General features: G+C 39.7%; 1 long non-coding RNA gene across 1 annotated transcript; it reads right to left on the bottom strand.

Moving 5' to 3' along the window:
- Positions 1-4,873: 4,873 nt before the first annotated feature.
- Positions 4,874-6,393, bottom strand: LOC141351383 (uncharacterized). The gene is made up of 2 exons (XR_012359626.1): positions 6,132-6,393; positions 4,874-5,671 (listed from the first exon to the last, which is right to left on the bottom strand). It is a non-coding gene; the product is annotated as an uncharacterized lncRNA (long non-coding RNA).
- Positions 6,394-17,514: the final 11,121 nt, after the last annotated feature.

The following is a 17,514-nucleotide window of genomic DNA, read 5'->3' as shown; positions in this document are numbered from 1 at the left end:
ATTCCCATTATTAACTGCTTGTCCATTCTTGAATATATAAGGACCACAATGGAAATAAGCCTGAGGCTTTTTTGTGTATTTTATCCTCGACAGTTTATTTTAAGATGTGTATGAACAGGTCTTTTGGGCTTGATTGTATCTGTTTTAACTTTTATTGTCAAATAAAAACAAACAAACCCATGCAAACCAAAAAATGGCTTTTTGAATAACTGTCCACTGTAGTGACCACTATGCAGGAAGGGGGTTAATGTAAATGAAAAAAGTCTACTTATTGCATGCTAAGCGAGCGTGCTACCCTTCAAGCTCATTCGTCTTATGCTGTGTTGAGTCATGCACTGCTTAGGAACCTCCTGAGGAAGCTGTTGAATATGTTGTGGTTACATGTTTCCCAGGGGTGTGGCATCAAGACAGCGTCGCTTGGCTCGTTGGTCTAGGGCAGTGTTTCTCAAACTTTTTCAGCCCAAGGACCACTTTATCTTCCAATTTTTTTCTGAGGACCACCTAACAAAGTCTCACTCTAACACGGCCCAAAAAAAAAAAAAAAAAAAAAACATAATAAGAAGGATAAGCTAAATTTAAGTTTAATATGCAACTGTTTTAAGTCAAAAACTAATTTTTTAAACACAAATGCAATGCCATGTTCAGAAATTTTTATATGAATTTTATTTCATTTGAAAAAGTAAATGTGAAATGAGTTGCAGCTTAATATGAACAACAAACTGCACATGTGAAAAAACTGCAATTAAACATAGTATAACAGCCTAGGTTCCGCTTAATGTCATTCCAAAGAGCCAATAGTTTAAAACTGAGGTGGTGGGTATATATAGTCTATGGTTGTAACTATGGTAACAATAAAATGCTGAAAAAAAATGTTCCCCTTAATGTCCAAAATTACTGAAATTACAGGAATTTTACACATGAAACAAAAACTTGTACATTACAAAACTAATAGATCTGTGGATTTTAGCTGTGTTTAGCAGTTGACGCTTGATCTTTTATTTTGACTCCTCTTTGGTTTAGCCATCGATACATTTTTACGTTATTAAAACAAAATGGCAAGAACTGATATCACAGTTTCACAAGTGCATTAAAAATCTACTTAAATAAGTGACGATTGTATAAACACTTGCCTAGTTAAGGTCCTCTTTTGGCGGACCACTGGGGGGGTTTGGCGGACCACTAGTGGTCTGCGAACCACACTTTGAGAATTACTGGTCTAGGGGTATGATTCTCGCTTCGGGTGCGAGAGGTCCCGGGTTCAAATCCCGGACGAGCCCGTCTACAGGTTTCCTTCTTGATGCTGCTACACTGTAGCCTGACGTTGCCATACTCAATTCTAGTCAGAATTTGAGTCTGATACCGCTCCATTGAGCTTTAATTATGAGGCGTGTCTCAACCGACAAATGCCTCTGCACTCAATTGGATAGACCTACGACCAATCAGAGCAACGGAGTGTGTGACGTATGTTGAAATTACGTCTTTGCAGCCTGACCGAACTGCTAGTTATTTCGCTACAATGACACTAACATTGTGATTATACTGAGTTAGCGAATGTACATCAACACCTACTATGTTTACAACATTTCGTTTATATCACAACATGAAGTATTTACTAAGTCATAGAGTATCTCTTACCATTTGTACGTTAGGTGAACTTCATCCACGACGATACCCATTACGTTGGCTTGAAAATATTGGAGCCTAGCAGCATGTCCCTCCACTTATTCAGCAACCACGATTCCGGGCTTCCGAAAAGAAGCTGGCAACGACCGCTAATTATATCCATCTCGTCGTGCACGCTGAGTTGCATCGCCGTGATAACGTTAGCCATTTCAGTTGCAACCAACTTTTGCCGAATAGGAAGGACGGCAAAAACATCAACAAATGCCCTGCTCGCGTTTCTCTGTTCCTCTTTTAAAATCAATGCTCTGTCGATATCTTTTAGAACAGACTCAATGTCAGAATCCACACATCTGAACTCTACAGCGGCAGCCATTCAACACACGCGCTCTTTGGTGACGTGGTTCATTACGTTACTGTTGATTATCTGTCCATCATCGTATAAAGCCCGCCCTGACAATTTGATTGGTTCGACCAGCATTTGTCCTAGCATAGTAGCTCCTCAACGCAGAAACCCCAGACCAATCTTCCCGTTTTCAAAATCTTGTGGGCGGGGCTAAGATCGGCTGGCACCCAGGCTAGCTACACTGTGGAACAGTCATGTCAATCGTGACAGGGAATTACATAGTTCCACGTGCAGTTCCGTGGCCGGTTAAAGCGTGGTGCTAATAACGCCAAGGTTGCGGGTTCGAGCCAAGTGCTTTTTCTCCACTTCGTCTTGTTGACTGTTACAGTGCTTTGATTTGTCATGGAAATTCCCGCAGGCCGGTCCGGTGCTGCCGAAATAACTCAGTTGGGGCAGCTTTACACTGGAGATCTAAAGGTCCCTGGTTCACTTTTCATTGGCGGGTTCCATGGTGTAATGGTTAGCACTCAGGACTTTGAATCCAGCGATCCGAGTTCAAATTTCGGTGGGACCTGTCTGCCTTTTGGGGTCTCCAAGCAAAACCGTGTCCAAGGGGACAGTGTTCGTTACCCCAAAACAATGCCCCAGCCCTTTAAGCCGTTCAACCAGAGCACTCACGTTGAAAACAAAAATTGAGTAAATTCAAGAAACATTAAGCACTTTTTTCTGTTTACATTGACGGTAGGCCAATAAAACACAAAATGCCAAATTTCAAAACACACACACACACACACACACATTACAAGGAAGGAAATTAAACATTTACAATACCTTAGGATAAATTAAAAAAATGCATCAATGTTTAGGCCAAATGGTACACACAGCTCAGTGAAACAGCTACAGCTAACTATACGGCTAAAATAGCTTCAGCCTGCATAGCTAACTTGTTCATTTATGATAATGTCGTATATATTTTAACAACATACAAGCTACTGTTAAGATTGCTCATTTAAAAATATAAACAGAATAAAAATGGCTTACCTCTACGTGTTTCCTTCGATTTTAAGGAGTATTCTTGTAAAAAAGAAATAGCACAGTTTCAAGGCAGGCAGAGAAGACACAGAGGACTCGTTCTTTTTTCAAGGGCTTAAAAAAACTTGAGTAAATAAGGCCATTTATTTCAAATTATTGCCTTCGTTGTTTATGAATGCAGCTGGCTGGTGGTTTGACGCGTCACGCGTGCATCTAAATAAAAAGGAACGACCGATTTTTCAAAATGTAAAAAGTAAGATATTTGACTTTAAAATATAGTAAAGTAAAAGTCTCCCAAATTAAAAGTACTTTAGTAAAGTACAAATGTGATAAAAAACTACATAAGTACAGTAACAAATTACATTTACTTTGTTAGGGTCCACCACTGGATCCAGCAGATATGGAAAGAACAGCAGAAGCACGTACAGTGTATCCAAGACAGGGACACTGAAGAAAGGCTGTGTGGAGCTGTGCTGCGACAGATGTGCCCGTTAGTGATGCGCGGGTCGGCGTTTTTTTCAACCCGCGGGTCCCGCTTTTATGAAATATTTGGCCCGCCCCAACCCGCCCCGCAACACTGTATCTATTTTTACAACCCGCACCGCCTGCGCCCGCGACCATTAAAATAGACATACTAAGCATTTGTAATGTAAATAAAAAGAGGCTTTATTTCAGCCTAAGTGCTTGGAAACAAACAGCCATTAGATTACATAGCCCTGTAAACTGGCAACAACATACACGAATGAGCCATAGAAACCAGCATGGTCATATTAATATAGAGATAGGATAATGATAAACCAGGCCAATGCGTCGATCGCAAAGGCAATGCCAGTAGATCGCGCATAAGTTAACTGTGTATTCTCATGCTGCCCCATCATGCCTCCATGAGAAAATTGGCATTATGAGTAATTGTGAAACACGTTTTTGAGTTGTTGTGCCTTTCTTCTCATATGTGTTTTTATAAATCTTATGCCTGCCCGCTGCAGCTCAGTCGTGTAAACTTCCGAAATTTACAAGGATTCATGCACGAGCTGATGCACGCAGCCAGTGTGTGTGCGTGTGCGCGAGAGAGCGAGCGAACGAGGAGAGAGAGAGGCAGCGTTGTGCTGATATTCACCTTATTCCGCCACGCCCCTTTTTAATTCTTCGCTCTTCCGCATTTTGTCAACCGACTTCCGCTGCTAATATGGCACAGTGCATTCGGTGGTTAGTTTGGGGGTTAGAAGATTGTTTGTAGTTCACTATAACTTTAGCCAAATGACAAATATCGCTACTGCTGTTAATGTTTTAAATTAGGAGCACGGAGAAAACTTCATAAGACGCTCGGATAGTCTTATATCGTCCCACCAATCGTCTCGTGGCCAGACGATACGAAGCGGCCGCGGCAAATAACCTATGGGACATATTACCTCGTCCTGTCAGGAGTTGATGGATCAGCATTGGAAATTATTAAAGTACTTATGCCTACCAATATTTACACAGTGATTTCGTCTTTTTTAAAGCAAATGTGCACCTTAGCCAGTCCAATAACTATTTCGTTTTTATGTGGTACCATGATAGAATTCATTTGCAAACTTGCCAACAATTATTCCTTCAAATCAGGAGACTTAAATCCTTTTAAGTGGAATCTACAAAGCTCACATATGGTTTAAGAAATTCCTTACAGATAATATCTGATCACACTGTAAAGGTTTATATAACTGCATGACAGGTTACATCTGATCACATAGTAAATGTTTAATATAACTGCACAACATTTGATCACATTGTAAATGTTTAATATAACTGCACAACATCTGATCACATTGTAAATGTTTAATATAACTGCACAACATCTGATCACACTGTAAATGTTTAATATAACTGCACAACATCTGATCACATTGTAAAGGTTTAATATAAATGCACAACATCTGATCACACTGTAAATGTTTAATATAACTGCACAACATCTGATCACATTGTAAAGGTTTAATATAAATGCACAACATCTGATCAGACTGTAAATGTTTAATATCACTGCATGACATCTGATCACATTTGAAGGTTTAATGTACCTTTACAACAGGTAAAGCAAGACCACCCTGCAATAAATTAAGACACAGCTTTATCGGAGTCATCAGGAGCTGATCCCAAGTGTTTATCTGGAAGCTGTTGGTGTATGTACTGGTAAAGTGCTTGGCGACTGTGTAATGGATGCAATATCAACCCTGTGTAAAGCTGAACCAAAGATGGTTGTTTCTCAGTAGAGATTTGTACATTTGTGCCAGCTCAACACATTGAAGCAGTTTCTCGGACAGGGTTTACAGGATTAGGATTTAATTATATTAGGACATTTTAGTTTTTACAAACAAACCCTACAAAAAAACAAGACTGGTGCGCATCTTGTGACAAAACAATGGCACTCAAATATGTTGAGGTATGTCAGTAAAAGGTATTTTTAAATTATTGTAGCTCAAATATGCATTTTAGCCTGGGACCAGCATAAGCCCTGTCAGGGAAACCGCACCAGTGTTTTCCAATATCAGATGTAGGTTGCTTCAGGTTGAGTTGTGATTTTAAAGTGTAGTTCTGCTCAGAGACGGATGGATTGTGTTTCTGCATCACAGTTTAGGAACATGTTGATTGTATCATCCTCACAGTTGTCCACTGCATCACTACACATCAATGCATCTGTGAAAACAATATAACCATAAACATTTTTATGTTAGTATTAAAATAAACTTGCATCATGAGAATTAATATATAAATGGCACCCATACTTAAACAGAACAGTGTGTAAGAGAGAGATGCATTAAAAAGAGACAGTAACATTATACACACAACCTCTAACTTCAGTGTTAAATAATACGTTGTTTAATATGTCATTATCAATATCTGAATGGGAAATGAACTGACATTCTAGCATCTGAAATCTCAGTATCTTGTAGGAATCACGTGGGCTACTGTAAGAATGCAATGTACTATAATATCTCGTTGTACTATCGTAAATATAAAAATATAGGTGGACAATTAAAACCATTCAAATAGTTGCATTTTATATACTAACGTTACTGATCTTAAGTGTATTTGTAGAACGGACTTCACAAATCTAATTTTAGGCGAACGAGCACAAAGTTAGCTAAGATCTTACCTGAAACTGGCCACCTTTTCAACACCCGGCGTGGTTTAAAGTTACCGGAACATCGTAGTCGAACCATTACTTGGGATAAGGGTGTTCCTCAGTTGGCTTAAAATTGGTAAGAAAGAAACATAAAGGCGCTCGAGTGAGCTTTTTAAGCTTAACGCGTCGCCTTGAGTCACTGCCTCAGCTGCTCATCGTCTATGCGGCCGGAAGAACGTTGACAAAATGAGCGAAATGGCGCCGCCCTTGTTGTCGTGAAAAATAAGGTGAATATGCTTCTGATACTATTGTAATTTTCTTTCTAGTTTGTTTCACTAAATCTCCGCTATTTTAAACAGTACTCGACATGTGCTCCAGGATTGTTTTTAACTCCTCAAGAAAATAGAGTAATGGTGACAGCCCTAAATCCAATGTAGAGATATATGCAGTATAGTCCACGCATTTAAAGCGTTTTTAGCATGTAGAACTTGTCGGCTTTATCATTTTAAAAGTAGATCAACACACAAAAAAGCAGCATTTGTATTATCTATTCACAAATTTCCTACCTTAATTTCTCCTGCAGATCGTCTTTCATCTTTTAATTCTCCGTTTGTTTTGTTGTTGTGGCTGGCAGCGGGAGCTACTTGGCGCTTCCGTGACGTGACGCCAAAGGTTTGGGGATATCAAGTTACTTTGCGCAAGTTACGTTGCGGAAGTTACGTTGCCACATAGGCCTACGTAATTTAATCTTATCAAAGAACGTAATAAAATGTAAAAATATATATTCCCAAATATTTAATATATATGCTACAGGGAATTAGACGCAACATATCAGTTTTTTAATTTTGTTTTTAATGACCCGCCCCAACCCGCCCCGCATTAAAGTTACAATTTCTTTACCCGCCCCTACCTGACCCGCTGGTTACCTGCGGGGCCCGCGGGTTAAGAGACAACCCGCACATCACTAGTGCCCGTGGCTCTACCTCTTTGAAGTCATTCAGGTATTACATACATATGGATCACAAATTTTTCTTTAAAGGATAATCCTAATTGGAGCATGCTATAGACCACCGACTCAAAATAAGTTTTATGACCTATTGGAAGAGATTTGTGCAAAATCTGTGGACTTGTTAAATCAGAGGTGATAATGATTGGTGATTTCAACACAAATGTTTCAAAGAAAGACTCCTCTACATACAAAGCCTTGAGGAATTTTTGCAATCTTTTTGATTTTCAGCAACTTATTTCACAGTTCACAAGGGTCCCTGCTGATACTCAAACCATTATTGATTTAGTGCTTGTATCTGATCGATCTAAAATCTCAAAATCTGGGGTTCTAGAATATGGCCTAAGTGATCATTCTATAATCTTTTGTACACGTAAAATACAGAAAAATCAGTATAATTGTCATAACTTAATTAAAATTCGATCTCTAAAGAATTACAGTAGTGAGGCATTGTCTAGATCCTTAAGGGAGGTGGACTGGTCTCCGGGTTTTAATTGTGAAGAGGTGGATAAAGCTTGGCTGCATTTTAAATCATTGTTTTTTAAAATCAGTTGACAAAGTTGCCCCAGAAAAATCTGTCAGAATAAAAGTTAGAACGGAACCTTGGATGAATTCTGACATATTGAAAGCTGTAAAGATAAGAAATGATACTTTTAACAAATTTAGGAAGACTAAAGATGAACAGATTATTATTGAGTATAAGAAACAAAGAAATGAGGTGAACCAAATGATTAAGAAAGCTAAAGCACCATTCGGACGGGATTAGTTTTCCAAACGATGTTTGAGTTTCAACGTGTCCCCCAGGACGTCTGTGATTTTATGTACCGATTCGGACGGGATTAAAATGATGCAGGCTATTCCAGAGATGGGAGTGTCCGTTTCATGCATTTGGGCATTGCAGTAGCACGTGCTCTGGATACGCGTGTTTGTAATGTTTAATATTTTGCTTTAAATGTAAAATTATGACAGAACATGTAATTTATTAATTTAATTTTAACAAATAAAATATACAAATCCTACTAAAGTAACGTTAGCCTACATGTTTTATATAAATGTCTGCTTAAATAAACACAAAGAAATGAATAAATAATGATTAATAAAAATTTATTCTATTAATTAACATTACCGGAGTTTAACAACTTTGAAAGGAGTTTCTTATAACGTTACTGATATTACAGTGGCCAGCCTTAACAGTGTTTGATATTCAGCTCGTCTTGATTTAAATATTTTATTTTGCCAAATGCAAAAAAACATTCATATCTGAATGAATGGGACTCAGGACATACAATATACGCGCATAAGTAAGACCTTACGGCAGATCACGTTGGCCAAAACACGAAATGAACCGCGTTTTCAAAAGATATTGCGGGCAAACACAGACATTTGCATCCGGATGGGATTAAATTTCTCAGAGGACCTCTAAGTTCGGCGAAAAACAATAGGTAAATTTCTCTGGAATACTTACGGAGGTTGTCAGAGAAAAACACAGACATGGCCGATTCGGACGGGATTAAAAACACAGAGGACCTCTGAGAAGCACGATTTCCTCAGAGGTCCCACTGTAAAACTAATCCCGTCCGAATAGGGCTTAAGACAGGATTTTTTAATGACAAGATAGCGGAAAATAGGAATAACCCTAGAAAGTTATGGATACAGTAACATAGCGAAGATAAAATCATTTAACCTGAGTTTGGATATAGGAGGCACTGTTATATCTGACAAATTAAAATTAGCAAATAGTTTAAACAACTATTTTACAACCATAGCCAATACTCTGGTGAATAAGTTGCCCAGTCAATCAGGGCTCTATGGGGAAAGTCATGTGCAGGCTTTTTATCAGCAGAATGTAGTCCAACCAGATATGTTTTCTTTGGTAAAAGTAACAAATGAAAACATTTTAAGCAAGCTAAAAAATCTTAATCCCAATAAAGCAACAGGTCTTGATAATATTCCCACAAGATTCATACGAGATGCGGCAGAAATTATTTCTCCATGCATAACGCATATAACCAACTTGTCCATAGAACTAAGTAAGTTTCCACTTGAGTTCAAAAGGGCAAGAGTAATTCCTTTATATAAAAAGGGAAGCAAAGTGGATCATGGAAATTATCATCCTCTATCCATTTTATGTTGTCTGTCAAAAGTCATAGAGAGGGTTGTTTATGAGCAAATAGATAGCTATTTATCATCACACAACCTTCTGTATGAATTTCAGTCAGGATTTAGAAAATCTCATGTCACAAGGTGACGATCTTTTGGGCGGAACCGAAAGTCGGGAAACTTTGGTTCCGCCCGGATGTTTCCGCCCAGACCGGGAAGAGGAAACACCGGACATCCGGTAGCATCGCGAGGGCTGTAATCAGCGAAATTGAGCGCAGTTGTGGGCGTTTAAGAGGAACGCCGGTTGATTGGAGGATTACAGCACACAGAGGAGTATTTTAGAGCAGTGTAAATCACAGTTTGGGTGCGTAGTGTGTGAGTTGAAATACGGAGCTGGGCTCGTCAGTTACACGTTGGCAGTTGGTTGCACTTTCTCTCTTTCTCTCTCGTAGTTCTCAGTGGATGATACCGTAAGAGGAAAACCCTGTGGGTAGAAGAAAACAACGGTAATTGTGACACGCTTGGATTAACCAAGGAGGAAGGAAACGAAGCCGTTTTGTAAACTGTTTACCAAGAGGACCGCTGTGAGTATTGGCTCTGGATTGAATTTGAAACATAACTACTAACCTGTGTATTACTGAACGTCTCCAGGAAGAGGAAAGCGGCCCTATCTCCGATCGAGCGTGGTAGGTGAGCCGCGGGAGTAAGTGGATTAAATAGCCATAGCAGCAGAACCAAAAGCTCCGGCCGTAGTGTCATCGCCCCCATCTGACCTTAAGCGAAGTGGAGGACGCTGGGCGTCTCGTGTGTGCACCTGTAGTGTGGTGGGTGAGTCCATGTCATTTGAAAACCTTTTCACGTTGAAGTGGTGCTGTGTATTTGCTGTGGGTTGCTGTGCAAGTGCTGTGTGTCTTGTCAGACGTACCCCGCATCATCCCTTCTACTGAGGAAGAGACGGAGAGGCTGACGGTTGTGAGTAACATTAACTATTGTACGTTGTGTGTGATTCAAGTGAAAAGTGACGGTGTGGGCCTTGGAAGTGCCCCGTCTGTGTGTCGACAGTTTCAGAGTGTGGTGGTGAAGACTTGGAAGCTGGCAGCGCGTGTGTGTGAGTACAACCACGAGCCTGTATATTGCTACCTTACCTGTGTGTTCTATCTTGTGGCAGAGTGAGAGGCGAAGGAGTTCCGCCGCCCCGTGGTCTCTACCAAGGGGCGCCCCTGTCCGGCATTCGATCGGCCTACGGGCATTGAGGATAGGGCAGCGCTCGGCCCGGTGAGGCGGTGTGACGGTTCGCCCCCTGCTGATCAGCGTATTCGCCGAGAGGGTTTTTGCCCCCGGCGTCCCCCTAGGAAAAACCATCGTCGTTCGCCTTTCTGTGCAGGCCAGCTGTCGTAAGCCCGCCCCCGTATATTGTCGACCGGAACGTCAGTAGAACGAACTGTGGACAGACACACATGCCCGAGCTGTAAACAGCAGAGAGGTGAGAAGTATCCAAGTTGCACTAACTGTGTTATTGTGTCCAAGCTGCCTGTAAAGGAAGAGAGAACGAGAGTGCACGTCAGTAGAACGAACTGTGGACAGTCACATATGCCCGAGCTGTAAGCAGCAGAGAGGTGAGAAGTATCCAAGTTGCACTAACTGTGTTATTGTGTCCAAGCTGCCTGTAAAGGAAGAGAGAACAAGAGTGAACGTCAGTAGAACGAACTGTGGACAGTCACACATGCCCGAGCTGTAAACAGCAGAGAGGTGAGAAGTATCCAAGTTGCACTAACTGTGTTGTTGTGTCCAAGCTGCCTGTAAAGGAAGAAAGAACGAGAGTGAACGTCAGTAGAACGAACTGTGGACCGTCACATATGCCTGAGAACGAGAGTGAACGTCAGTAGAACGAACTGTGGACAGTCACATATGCCCGAGCTGTAAGCAGCAGAGAGGTGAGAAGTATCTAAGTTACACTAACTGTGTTGTTGTGTCCAAGCTGCCTGCAAAGAGAGAGATAAGACGGGAGTGAATGTCAGGAGAGTGACCTGTGGAAAAATACTATACTTACCAAGAGTTATCAGCAAACCGACAGGTGAAGGCGATCCCAGTCGAAGCCTGTGGAAAGAAACATAAAGTGGAGTGAGCAGTGAAGTATCGGCCTGACGTGACACAGGTACCGCAGTAGAGAGAGAGATAAACCCTAAATTCACACTATTTTGTCTTTGCCTCCAGGAGAGAAGAGGAGGGCGCCACGGATAGCGGAATTGGCAGGAGCCTGCGTTCCCCATCCCCTCTCCCCTATACTTGGGTCACCAGCCCCTGGAACCCCCGTTGCCCTCTTCCCCTTTCTGCCACTTTCCCGTGCTGTGGTCTGCCTGGAAGGCAGAGAGGAAGCCAGTTTTAATTGCCCCTTTCCCCATTTCCCCAGTCATTTTAAACATTAAATAAAGTTTGTTTTAATACTTACCTGCTCTCGTGTTGTTTGGTCATTGGGTTGGCTTTGGGGACCTCCTCGAGGTGGAAATTGAGAAGGGGCGTGGCTTTAGGTTTAGCAGCCAGCCCCTAGCCGTGACACTCACTCCACAGACACTTGCCTACTTTACCTAACAGATTATATTAAGAATCAAGTGGACGGGAAATATTGTGGCATGGTTATGCTCGACCTTCAAAAAGCATTCGACACTGTGAACCATTGTATTCTTTTAGATAAACTTAAAGCCTTGGGTCTTAATTCTGCAGCTCTACGTTGGATCCAGTCTTATTTGGGGGATAGGGAACAAGTAGTAGATGTGAGTGGGACTATATCAGCTCCTCTTCCACTTACATGTGGGGTCCCTCAGGGAAGCATCTTAGGTCCTTTATTCTTTCTGCTGTATATAAATGACATGAAGTCAGCATGTGATTGCAATCTGTATCTTTGCGCAGATGATTCAGCTCTTTTAGTGTCTCATAGAAATAAAACCGAAGTAGAGAAATTACTTAGTTTAGAACTTCAGAAAGTCAGTATTTGGTTATCTGAAAACAAGCTGTCTCTTCATCTCGGTAAAACTGAATCAGTACTATTTGGATCAAATGAAAAGCTAAGGAAGTCACCTGGATTCAGTGTAGTAGTTGGTGAATCTAAAATAGCAACTAAGGAATCAGTAACTTATCTAGGTTCTATACTTGATAATAAATTATCTGTGGAGTGCATGTCTTTAAAAGTTCTGTCTAAAGTAAATCAGAAAATAAAATTTCTAGAATATCCACATTAATAGATAGACAAGCTCTCGAGACTCTTGCTGGGGCCCTAATACAATGCCACTTTAATTATGCCTGTACTTCATGGTACACAACCATTCCTAGTATAGGAAAAAATTGTTGCGCTCTCAATTAACTATATATTTTTTCAGGTGCATAGAACCAAGTAAGAAGGATATGTAGAATGAGTTAGAAAAATGGCTGACCGCATACCGAATCCAAAAAAGACTCAAAAGGTCTAGAAAGTACAAAATTTATGAGCACTGAGCACTGAGGATAGCAAGCTGCTGAAACGTTTGCTCAGGTTTCTCTGTTTTTAATTCACATTTTTGCACTATGCACTTTAATAAATTTTGTACTTTCTAGACCTTTTGAGTCTTTTTGGATTCGGTATGCGGTCAGCCATTTTTCTACCTCATTCTACACAACCATTCCTAAAATCTTCAAACAGAAGTTGCAGACATCACAAAACAAATTAGTGAGGCTTATTTTAAAGGCGTTCCATGCAGTTTGACGTTTTTGTCAAACAGCGACCCCTAGAGTCACTGGGGAAAACTTGCAACTGTCGTAATTTCGCACCCCCACTCTGTACATACCTGTAAGGATAGTGTTGGGCGTGAATATGCAGAGATGGACTCCGAAGATAATGACCAGGGAATGTTTCACAATTTCATACAAATATTAGGCTACTGCATGTCTACTAAACTACAGATGATGGTAATAGGATAATAAGAAGTTTATGCCAAGTGTAGAGTAGGCATATAATAATAAAGTAGCCTACCGCGTTTGCTGGCTTATTACGTTTTTACAAGATTGCAGCTTAATCACAAGTAAACAGTCTATAGTCTAACGTTATGTCTACTGTATAATTTCATTTGTTATTTAATTGTAAACATTACAAAATGCATTGACAAAGTTAATTGTAATGTATACGTTGCATTATTTCATAACATTGGCCGTTATTTGTTGGCCATAAGAAATCGAAATTAGACAAATGACTACGTACACATCACAACACAACACTTGAGTTTAGATGGCAAAAAAACATGTAAGAGAAACAAGTGTTTTTTTAGCAAGTCTGCTAAATGCTCTTATGATCGTAAGCTAGCTAGACCCATGTTGAAGTTATTTTACTGGTCTAATTATCAACAGTGGATGAATGAACAGCAAAAAAATACGCAAGCAAGCGCAACCACATACAACATAGACCGCAAAGAAATTTACAAATAAGAGATTTACTTACTTGTCCATCAACAAGATCGCCAGCTCAGCATCCCTTTTGCATCAAGTGCTGTCTATTAGCTCACGCGAACGAGTAAAAACCTGACCTAGTGGGACTCTTGTCCGGTTCCTAACTCGGTCAGATTCTGTTTTTGCTTTCTACTCTCTTCGAACGGGTTTTCTTAGCTGTTTCCCTCATCGAGCATCACGTCTCAAATGCGCGCGTGCAGTTGTTGTTATAGGCTTGCCCGACTTCATGCAGCTCCGCAGGAACCGACAGCCGGACGACGCCAAAGCGCCGCCTCGGATCATTCTCGCGGTACTTTTACGTCATCCGACTGCCGGCCCCTGCAGCGCCGCACGAAGCCGAAAAAGCCCAACGTGTGTGACGTCGTTGCCGCAAAGCAAGTCGTGATTCTCGCGAGATCTGTCAGGGGCGGTTCTCTCAAGCTTGCATTGGTGGTTTTGCTAGCGGCGTCCTCCCCGAGCTTCAACAGGAAAATGATTCGCCATACTATGACTTCGTTTACCATCGAAATGACTTTGAAGCTGTTATATTAAGGTAAAATAACTGCATAGTGTGTCTTTAAAACTACACCCGCATACACACCTCAACCCATCTCATTTTAGTAGCATTAAGTGGCTTAAAGTAGAAGAAAGAGTACCTTATATAAAAATGTGTATGGTAAATAGAATAGTTAAAAATCAAGTTGGCCTACCTACATATCTTTGTAACTATTTTTCTAAGGTAAATGCTGTACACAACTATTCAACAAGGGGTAGTACCACTGATTTTGTTTTATGCCAATTTAAAAGTTGTAAGGGCAAGGGCTCTTTTATGTATTCAGCAGCAGTCATATGGAATGCGTTACCAGCAGCCTTAAAGTTAACAGACAATACTAATCTTTTTAAGTCAACCCTAAAGAACTGGCTGAGTAGTAGACAGTAGTAGTGTTACAAGAGTCACATGTATTGTATGTTTCTCATATGTCTGGGGATGTTTTGTCCACGTTGTATGGTTTTATTTTTTGTTTTAATCATCCGCATATTCAAAATATATAATAACATTTAACTTAGGATATGTTTATACCATATCCCTACATTTGTAAACATTCACACGCACTATCAAGTGCATACATTTTGAAGGACCACAATGGAAATAAGCCTATGGCTTTATTGTGTCTATCTTTTTGACTGATAATTGTACAAAGTAATTTTATGTATTTATTTATTCCTTGTACAATATATATATATGTCAATAAAGATTTTCAATCAATCAATCAATCGGTGAGTAGCATAGTTTTGAAAATGACCATTAAATGTTGTTTTAATGACATGTTTGTGTATGGCCCTTGACTTCCATTCTGAAGCAGTCAACCTGTTTACCTGGTGGTTCTTCGTGAGGCTCCTAACCTTGCTGACCTGCAGGTGACAGAGGCCATCCAGCTGTGGACAGCTCTCCTAGATTTCGACAAACAGCGTGTCAACTATCAGCCTCGACATCAGCCTCAACTGACACATGGGCGCTATAATGCACCGAAGCGGTCTGGAGTCACACCAGGTGTGGAGAGTGTGAAACGGTGTCTGATTGGAGATCCTGGGGGTCCAGCGTAGTGGCCCGACGCCAACCGCTTGGTTGATACCATTTGTATGAAGCTGTGTGCTTTACACAAGTTGCCAACCAAGAATGCTGGAGTTTGCACCCCCAGGTGGTCTAAAGTTCTTTCAGATTACCACCACATCCGAGAGTTGGTGCTTAACAATCCCACGCTGATGGATGAAACAACGAATACTTCTATACATATATATATATATATGGGTCAAAGACGAGACGTCACCATTTTGGTGTCCGCATCAAATATAATTTACAAAAGTGATTTTACATACAAAAACACCTATAAAATGAAAGTAAAATGTCTACTTTTATGTTTCAAATAACTTTTGTGAAAATACAATGACCAAATATGAGTTTAGTAATGATCCAAAGTGTAAAATCGTCATTCAGCGTAATGGTCCGGACTATGATTTTACTAATAGATTTTTAAATAAACGTATAAAATACCATGTTAAAAAAATATTTTCTTCCTTGGCATGTTCACATAAGTGTTGTCTGTTTTATATTAATAGGACTATGTGTTATTTTTTTCGTTAAATATTGAAACAACTAGGGGACTTTTGTCCCGAATATGCAGTTTGTCAGAGGTCATTCAGTGTAACGGGATCAGGAAACCATTTTGAAATTAAATAAACAAACAATAGTCATCAAGCAGTCTGTGATATCATCAAAAGGCCCCCTGAAGACCATGTGGTGATTCAGCAAGGTAAGTTTATTGCTCTTAAATATTTGATAATTTCACCTTTTCATAATGTGGTATCTTGAGTTACAAAAACGACTGTCATTCAGTGAAATGCGTAAAAACACTTTTATTGTTAGATTTTTTGAAAAATAAGTAGATGTTGTGAATAATGATGATAAACCTTTCTGGTCAAGTTCACTGTTTGATATAGGTATCTAGTTGTTAACTTCTAATATTAGCTTAAGTAAAAGTTTCGTCATTCAGGGTAATGTTTTGTCATTCGGTGTAATGCAAATTTCATGTTACACCACAGTGTCATCCATTACACTGAATGATAGTGTCACTGTTTAGATAACATTTTTGGCATTTTATTTCTATTTCAGATAAATGAGGGATGTTTAGCACAAAAAAAATATATCAAACTTTATCAATATTAATGTTTTAATGTATTTTTGTCGTTTTGGTACTTATTTCTTTTAGATGCCCACAAACAAAGTTTCTAGGCACTGGCAGAAAGTTAATGCAGACCCAGTAGCTAGGGCAATGCATTTAGCAAGGAGACGAGAAAGGTATTGAGGAGTGCAATGTAAAAATAATAGGGCTGGGTTTAAAAAGATAGATTTCTCGATTTTAATCAATTCTAATTTTGAAGAAACAATAGTGATTTGTAAATCCCAATAATCAATCTTTCAGTCTATGCTGTTTTCAGATGATGTTAATCAATATCAAATTGATTTGAAATTGAATCAAATCGTGAAATTTGTGTCCAAGCCTAGCCCTACAGAATAATAGTTTACTGCTGTTTTTAGATAGAGACTCCACCCTACCTATACCACAAGTTAAAGGGATAGTTCACCCAAAAATGAAAATTTGGTCATTATTCATTCACTCTCACGTTGGTAAAAACCTGTATGAATTTTTTTGTTCTGATAAACACAAAGGAAGATATTTTGAGCAATGTTTGCAACAAAACCGTTCGTCGACCCCATTTACTTCCATAGTATTATTTTTAATATCATAGTATGGGGTCCACAAAAGGTTTGGTTACAAACATTTCTCAAAATATCTTCCTTCCATTTATGCAGGTTTGAAACAACACGAGAGTGAGTAAATGATTACAGAATTTTCATTTTTGGGTGAACTATCCCTTTAAGAGAGGCCACTGAGGGGATTCTCCGCCCATAATACAAATCCTGATAACATGTCATTTATGTTGCCAAACAGAAAGTATTTTTAATTAATAACACGTTTTATATAGATCTGTGTCAATAATTTTATGTCAATAATTACATGGAATCTGTATTTCAGCAACCAGAGAAGAAAGCAAGCTGCCTTGGCTGCAAATCCTGATCACCCGTCAATCAGGAATTTATCAGATGCTGCAGCTGAGAAGAGGCGAAAGCAATGGCAGGAAAATCAAAGAAAACACAGGGCAGAAGCTAAACGTATAAGGGCAGTTCTGGATCTTATTATACATTATTACCACCTGTTCAGTTAATTTTTACGAATATGATATGCATTATGGAATAAAAATGATTATTAATTTCAGCATCTACTTCTGTGATTT

The sequence above is a fragment of the Misgurnus anguillicaudatus genome, chromosome 20 (assembly GCF_027580225.2).
Source record: "Misgurnus anguillicaudatus chromosome 20, ASM2758022v2, whole genome shotgun sequence".
Classification (NCBI taxonomy): Eukaryota; Metazoa; Chordata; class Actinopteri; order Cypriniformes; family Cobitidae; genus Misgurnus; species Misgurnus anguillicaudatus.
The sequence above is the reverse complement of the archived record's forward strand: the minus strand, read 5'-3'. Positions and strand labels throughout refer to the sequence as shown.